This window comes from Pongo pygmaeus, chromosome 5 (genome assembly GCF_028885625.2).
Source record: "Pongo pygmaeus isolate AG05252 chromosome 5, NHGRI_mPonPyg2-v2.0_pri, whole genome shotgun sequence".
Lineage (NCBI taxonomy): Eukaryota > Metazoa > Chordata > Mammalia > Primates > Hominidae > Pongo > Pongo pygmaeus.
This window is the reverse complement of record NC_072378.2, coordinates 127,242,957-127,251,612: the sequence shown is the minus strand read 5'-3', so window position 1 is coordinate 127,251,612 and position 8,656 is coordinate 127,242,957.

Here is an 8,656-nt window from a genome sequence, read left to right as displayed (position 1 = left end):
TGAAGGACTTTCACAGAACAAAGTCTGACCCCTACCCAGAGCAAAAGAGATTTCTGTCAGAAGACTTCCCTTGGGCTTGAACTGCAATTCTTCCCTGAAACTCTAGCTTGCAGGCCTACTCCAGTAGATTTTGGACTCTAAGCCTCTATGATCAAGTGAGCCATTTTCTTAAAATAAATTTCCTTTTATATACATACATCCTATTGGTTCTATTTCTCTGGAAAACACTGAATAATACAGCTTCTTTTGTAGGAGGTGGCTAATATCTCCAAAGCTTTCTGAAAAATTATCAATTTCTCAAATAAAATTGGGTGACTAATAGTAAGGGGCTCAATGAGGAACAGTCAGAAAGCTAGAGACGTCCATTACACATAATAATATACAAAGATAGTGTTGAAGTTCTGATGGGGAAGGACAGTTATATCATAAAGATATGAAGTTAACCTGGAAAGAAGTCACAGGATATTTTCTAAAAGAAGAGAGGTGGGGGGGAGAGACATGAACTGGAGTGGAAGAAGGAAGTTATTCTAATTCAGGGAAATAAAAGTGGACACATAGTCTCTCACTGAGGCAACAATACAACAGCATATGAAGATGATGTTGTGCCGGACCCTTCAGCAGTCTGAAAGCCTCTGCTTTCTGTCTCTTGGAAGCCAGCTGCTATGTAAGAACTGCGAGTACCCTGAAACTGCAATGCTATGAGAAGTCCAAGGCATGGGGAAAGGTGTTGGGGAGAGAGAGAGGTGGGGGAGAATGCACACAAAGAATACCTATGTGCAATACATGTGAGTGAAGAAAGCTTTTAAGAAGTTGCTCTCCAGCTGCCCTAGGAATCCGAGTTGATGTCAAAGATTAAAGATGAATCACCACGTTGAGCCCTTCTTGGACACCTTAGCTCCAAATCATAAGTCAAATAAAATGGTAGTTTTATGCTATTAAGTGGGTTTAGAGATTCATTTATTAATGCAGGAGTAAATTCCTGGCACATATATCATCTATTAATATTTGATGTATGAATGGTCAGAGAAAAAATACCCCAGATGTTAGTGAAGGAAACAAATGATCAGAGAGATAGGATTGAACTAGAAAACACATTGCCACTGAAGTCCAAGATATTATTGAAGGGGATGGTGAGAACAATATATTCAACAGAGAGAATAGTGATCCAATGAAAATGATTAATTTTGTTGAGGTCCATACTGATCTCATTTAGAGCAATTTTTATGAGTGAAGAGCAAAACAAAAATGGAGCCAGAATAAGATTTGTTTTTGGCAAATTAATAATATATGATATTTTAAAATATTATGGTACTTTAGACTATTAACAACTATAAGTAAGTTCTTTTTTAAAGAAAAATAACACTGCTTATTTTACTAGCATAAGTTTATTTTGTAAAGGATATGATTTATAAATAAAATGTATATATCAATTTATTTGAGAAGTGATGAAATATGTGTATAAATTTATCTTATAAATTTAAATTTATAGAACTTACAAACCACACAAAAGCAATGAAGCTGTTTTAATGAAAATAAAAATTTGAAATATGACTTTACAAGTAATGGTTACTATCTAATATCAAGTCTCAGCAGCCCATTGATTTGAATAATTTGTTTTGGATGCACAACATTGAGGTGCTCCGTGGTGCTCCCTTCATTCATCCACTGTTTCAAGAGTGAATATGCATACACCTAAAAAGAACAGTATAAAGTTATAAACTTCCTAGTGAATACCACATTTGTAAGAGTTTCAAAATATACATAGAGATGGCATAATAAGCTTTATTCCAATATCCACTTAAAAAAAGTTAACCTGGGAGTCGAGATGAGCATCACAGTCTCTCCAGTGTGTTAAAATATACTGTATATTGTATCATGTATTTTTCTAGTTTTTAAAATAGTCTAAATATGTTTAGAAATTGTTTCTATTAAACATTTGTGTGACTCTGGAAGCTTCTCTGTAGAACACTTGGAAAACTACTGGTTTAGATTAAACAAAAGGAAATCTTCAAGGCACTTTGCTTTCAGCACACTATTTTAGATACAAAGCAATTTCATCTGAGTATACAAATTATATTCTCCATGCTCTAATCTGTTTTTATTTTATCTTTAATTGCAATTTTACCAAATTTCAAATAAAAGTGTTTTTAAAATTTTTTTGAATGAAACTTCTCATGAAAAGTAGGTAATTTATTTCTGGATTATCTGCTTTTTAGAATTTTTTGCCCTTTTTGTATAAAGATCTTGATGACGGCTGTATGGCTCACTAAATTCTGCCCAATACCATGCAAGGACAATGGGATAGTCTTTCAGTTTGCTTGTATTATTAGCTATTATGTCAGTATTAAAGATATCAGAAAGCATTTTAGCCTCATAGATGAGGCAGACAGAAACTAAATAAGTACTGTCACACCTGTTAGTCTCAATCAAGACTTTGGATATCGTTAGCAAAGAAGCATGTTGGGGCATGAGTAGAGGCTCAGTCGTGTCTACTTCAAGGTTGGAATTGCCCTAACCCTGCAAATAGCTGGTAATATGGACACCTCTGTTTTGGATACAAGAGGAAAAGAACTATTCTGATGTTACAGTTTATGAAATGTAACACCATTGTCTGGTTGTGTTATGAAGTGCAGTTGTTCACACCTAACCACATATTTATCATCTTGCATTGTTATCTCAAGATATTTATTCTCTAATAAATCTCTAATAGCTTTATGCAGGAGGTCTTGTCTCCTCTATTTAGCTGTAAGCTCTTTGAAGACAATGGGCAATGTCTCATAATTTTACTCACCACTGTGCAAAGTAGTTTGGGTCACACACTTGGCATGCAATAAAGGTTGATTAACTAATTAATACAATACTTACGAACCTCTCATCTCATGTCAGTGGCTATACTAGGTACTATATGCACAATAGTGAGTAAGGTTCTGTTCCCTTAAAGAATTGCAAAAGCAAAAAGGCGTGTATACACACAGACACACACACACACACACAGACACATACATACACACATTCCTATATATTGCTATATGTGATTTTCAGGATTACAATCACATTAGAACTTAGTTGAATCTCAAACTTGTTGTATTATCAATATCATCATAGATAAACCAGAGTTTTGCTGTTCATTTACTAGAGACTTTTATTCTTAAGAAGAAGGTTTTTATTTATTTTTATTATAATTTTAAAATCTAGGCATAATAACTTAGCAAGGAATAATATTTAGAAATTAATAACAGTGTGAAAATTCTTTGTATTTCCGTTCTTCATTATATTTTCTGAATGATAAATCCTGTTAAAGTTTTGTGTTTTCTAAGAAAAACATTTAGAAAATGGTTCATGTTGAGGATTTCTCTTCATTGTGTGTTATAAATGTAAAGAAACTTAAAGTAAATCTTAATGCCACTGAAGGATCCTCTTCCAAGTTGAAACTTACTTTAAAATCTGCATGGTCTATGAATCTCTTGAACTCTTGCCCTGAGTCCTTTATATCCCTTCTTAACCAAAGCTCTGGCCCAGGATTTCCTATTTGCCAGCATAGAACAAAGAACATTAGGAAAAACAAGATGGAAAATAAAGGAAGAGATAACTCAAACCTGGGAAGGATGGTAAAATACAGATGGAGTTGTGTGATGAACCTTATATTTCATCCTTCCCTTCATTTCCCAGAACCTCTCGGCTTCCAGTATGAAACAATGTCTTTGCTAGGGACTGAATTGTGCTCCCCCCACTTTATATTTTGAAGCCCCAACTTCCCATGTGGCTGTATTGGAGATAGGGCCTATAAGTAAGTAATTATGGTTAAATGAGGTCATAAGAGTGGGGCCCTGATCTGGCAGGTTTAGTGCCTTTATAAGAAGAGACACCAGAGAGCTTGCTCTCTCTCTCTCTCTCCCCCCCTCCCCCAACTTGGAGAAGCACAAAGGAGAGGTCACATGAGCACACAGTGAGCTGAAGGCAGCCTGAAAACCAAGAGAAGAGGCCTCAGAATGAAATCTGCCTTATCAATACCTTGATCTTGGACTCCCCAGCCTCTAGATCTGTGAGAAATAAATTTCTGTTGTTTAGGCCTGCCTGTCTGTGGTATTTCATTATGGCAGCTGGAGAGGACTAATACAGTCTTCAAGGTTCAAGCTCTGAACTTCTTATAAATGGTAAATCTCCTTCAGGATAAAATCAAATTGGAAAATTCTTGATGGAGTTCACAAAATCTCTGAAATATGTGCTATTTGGAAAGAAGAGCTATTTAATCTCTCATAGTGATAAATTTGAGCATACTGTATGATCAAGCACATAGACAGATGCCTTTCTACTAGCAAACACCATTCCCCAGGAGGATTCAGGCCTTTCCGGGCTTACCTGACTATTCAAAGGGTGCTACATGCCTCAGAGATTGATGTTTGGGTATGGGAATGGATTCAGATTCAAATTGCTGGCATTTGAATTCACGCAGCTATTGGCTCTTTGATCTAAAACCCTGAAAGGAATTCCGAACCTGAAAAATATGCTAGAATTAGGATGAAAAAAGTAGGAAAGTGGCTAATTGATGTACCCACTTTCACTAGTGACTATTGACTTATTGAGGAATATTGAATTTTGGAGGTAATTTTTTATTATACTGTGATATATATGAAGTGGCTGTGATTTAGATACGTAGAGAGTTGTGTGAGCTTTCCAATGAAATTTAAACTTTTTGGTGCACAAGACAGCATTCAGCATTTTTTTTTTTTTTTTTTTTTGAGATGGAGTCTCGCTGTCTCCCAGGAGTGCAGTGGCACGATCTCAGCTCACTGCAAGCTCTGTCTCCCGGGTTCACACCATTCTCCTGCCTCAGCCTCCTGAGTAGCTGGGACTACAGGCGCCTGCCACCCACCACGCCCGGCTAATTTTTTTGTATTTTCAGTAGAGACGGGGTTTCACTGTGTTAGCCAGGATGGTCTTGATCTCCTGACTTCGTGATCCACCTGCCTCGGCCTCCCAAAGTGCTGGGATTACAGGAGTGAGCCACTGCTCCCGGCCAGCATTCAGCATTTTATAAAAGTGATAAAAATAGTCTTATAGGAGATACTGAATTAGAGGATAACAGTGAGATAAATTTATTTTAAACTGAGAGTCAGAAATACCTGGGGAATGTCAATTGAATAAACGAATATTTTATATTCTCAGAATCACAAATAGCAGCAAATACAGTAGTTGGCTTGGGTTACAATGTGCTATGATACTTCAGTGAAAAAAGATTCAACATTTTACCATCTATATCTTTATGTGAACATTAATGACTGATTTTTTTCTGGACTGTTTACAATTGTATAGATATAGGCATTGTATCTACAAGAAAGAAAAATATTACAGATTGATCTTAACCATTCCACATGGACCCAAACTTGCAAGCCAATAGCAGGAATGACAAAAACATTCCTTCTTCTACAAGGAAGATCAAGTTTGAGTTTACAAAGAGACAAACAATCCATTGTTTTGGATTTGTCTTTCCCTGGTCAAAAGATCTTTTTCATGCTTAAAAATGCCTATTACATTTTTTAAATGAGGATTTCATGCTTCACACTTCAAGTCAACAAATTTTCCTATAAGAAAGAATCTTTGTATGGAAATTGAAAAGAAACTGGTTATTATGCCATTATTATTAGCATTATCTATTTAGTCATGAAAAATATGTCATATATTGTTTAAATTTTGTAAGTGAAATTTGTGGTTATTTTCATGTCCTTTCTGAAATGTCTGAGTTTTAAGAAAAATTTCCATCTAAATCAGAGACCAACATAACTTCGAGACATGGTCTTAGAAAAGATAGTTTAGGAAAGAAAATTTTACATTTCCAGAATATCGTAATCGTCCTTTCTTACGTCCTTTAGTTTCTTTCTCTTCTGCTGAACAGGAAGCAGTTGCATTTCTCCTTGGAAAAAATATGGCACAGATGATCATTAACACTTTTGTCTTTTCCTTTGCCTCTGCCCTATTGCTGAAGTGACTCACATCTATGCCACTGACAGTTGACACAAAAAGGCTAAATTTCAGAATTCTGCATGGTGGTTCAAACACTTAACACTCAATATACAGAATTCATGGAAGAATTAGTATCCTTCATTTTGAGGTGTCTAAGAAGGTAGGCCCATCCTGTTCTCTATTATATTAAGTTTTGTCCTTTGTTGCCAAAGAATTGGTCCTGATATCAGTCCATCAGAGTAATTAAAAAAAAAAACTCTTCTTAGCATCAAAATCTACCTTGTCACCCCCTACTCTTAATAAGCCTCAAGTACATAATGGATAAATTTGGTAGGCCACAGGGGATGGGTGGGTAAGCCCCTCCCCAACCCTTACAACTCAGGAATATGCTTAAGTAGGGATGATACTACTTGAACTGCCTTCTGTATGCCTAACTTTTATCTGTTCAGTGGGATATTCAAACAGGTGATTACCTTCCTTAGGAGGTAAAGGGAGGAAGGAGAAGGGAGATGAAACACCTGGTTTGGGGGAAGGGATTGTTAGAGAAATAAAAGCCTGAGGAGGATTTTATGCAATTTTTACCAGATGTTTTTCCACATCATACCATGAATTCTTTAATAAAATCTGCCTTAGGTGCTAATGCATCATGAGTGAAATATGTTTCTGGGGTGGGCAGAAGTGCTGGCTTCTGATCCATGTTCATGTGAAGACCTCCATGAGAGGTCACCACGTGTGAGCAAAGAGATGCATCCACAGTAGGGCACAGCCACTTCTCTCTTCTTTCTCTCCATACAAAGACTCCTGCCCTTCCTGAAAACTTGTGACTTTTGAGATAGTAGCAACTTTGGAAGAAGAATTGTTTTGAAAACTTAACCTCTCTAAGCCTCATTTTTCTCATCTGTGAAAGGGGGATAGTAAAAATACCTGTTTCATAGATCCTTTCAGTTTGCTCTAATCCACATTACTGGCACATTGAAAAACTAATAGATTCATAGTTGAGTTAAAAAAAAAGAGGTCTACATCATGATTCTATAAAATTGTCTTAGTTTGTCCAGCTTAATATTTGAATCCTAGATTCTTTGAGCTCTTATTCTGGGACTGATCCAGCTAATGTCTTAACATTTTTAATTTCATTTAATTTTCACAATCTCTCTGGATGACTTTTCAACTCCATTTATCAGATTAGAAAAATAACTGAAATAAAACTTTTTTTATTTTTATGTTTTCAGTCTTTTCTTCTCTTCCATGTCCACGTAACCAGAATTTTGAATCTTTTTAAATATTTCTTGCTTTACATCAAAACAAAATACAATCAAAGTTGGATTTTACTGGGACAAAACAATATATGTTGAATTTCAAAGGAGATACTAGACCGTATGCAAAATTTCATTTGGTAGTTAACTAAAAGTGTATTACTTGATTGTATTACTCAATATGTGAGTCCCTCACATATTAAGAATATAAATGTATTCAGGGTAGAAATAAAGGAGACTTTTTTGAGACATATGTTTGAGGAGAACCATTGGAGTGCTGTGAGTCTACTTTCTACCCCCACGCATGGGAATAAGGGGTGCAACTTCTTAACCCTAGCTCTTCTAAGAGGGACTTCAAGGGGCCCACGGAAGAACATGGCATAGAGATGTGACACAGTAAGAGGCTGTGAGATGTATTGCTGGAGACAACAGTGGGGGATTGGTAGCAAGCAGCCAAATGAGAGTCACTCTCTGCATTAACGGAGTTGTAGCTGGATAATCTACCTAGGGGCCTCAACAAAGTACCCAGAAAAAGAAAGAGTCAGTGTTCAACAGAGCAGTGTGCCATAGGATAGTAGTGCCAGTCAAATCCTGCCCACAAAGGTTTAGGAGAAAAGCTGCTGTCTCATGGGGAGAAAGAGAGAAGCCAACCACCTCTGTCTTGGTCTGGGTGCCCTAAAATAAAAAGCCCCATTGAAAGCTTTTGCACTAAACCTTTATTAGGAAGGACAACCTTAAGATAGCAAGATCAAGGAAAAAGGGAAGTGAGGCAGGGAAAGAAGGAAGGCATACACCAGACAATACATTACTGAGCACTCCACAGCTTTACAAGAACATACAGCTGGTTGCTTCTTCCTAGGGCGCATCTTCTAGACAGGACTTGTGGAATCACTGTGCCTTAGAATATTCCCTCAACAGATGTAAGGGAGAAGCATTACTGGAGAATGGAGAAGCTGGGTTTTTCCCCATCTTTTGTCTCTCTTTGGTCCAAGTTTAACTCATGAGACATTAAGTTTCCTATGCATCACCCTTCTCAGGTGGGTTATATTCTCAGTCTGCTCCTCCTACACCCTACCACCAAGTAACCACTAGGAAAGCCTGACCCTCTTCCTTGCAGTGCTTAGCTTCCTCATGAATGCGGAAGTAGCAAGAGAACCAGAGTCTTCACAGGTCCAGTTAGATGGGATTAAGTGCTATGATTCCACATGGTAGACACAGAGAGGCTGACAGCATCACCAATAGTGATGGTGGCTGAGGCTTGCTCTCGAGTAAGTGACCAAGATTTGGAAGGCAGGTGGAGCAAGATGAGGTGGTGCTTGATATTTGCCTCCTTTGCCAAGGGAGAAAGAATAAATTTTTAATCTCTGATTGAACATTGAAGATGTGTTTATGTTGTTCTGGACAATTTTAATTATTAAAATGAGACTGGAGTTGTGACTTGA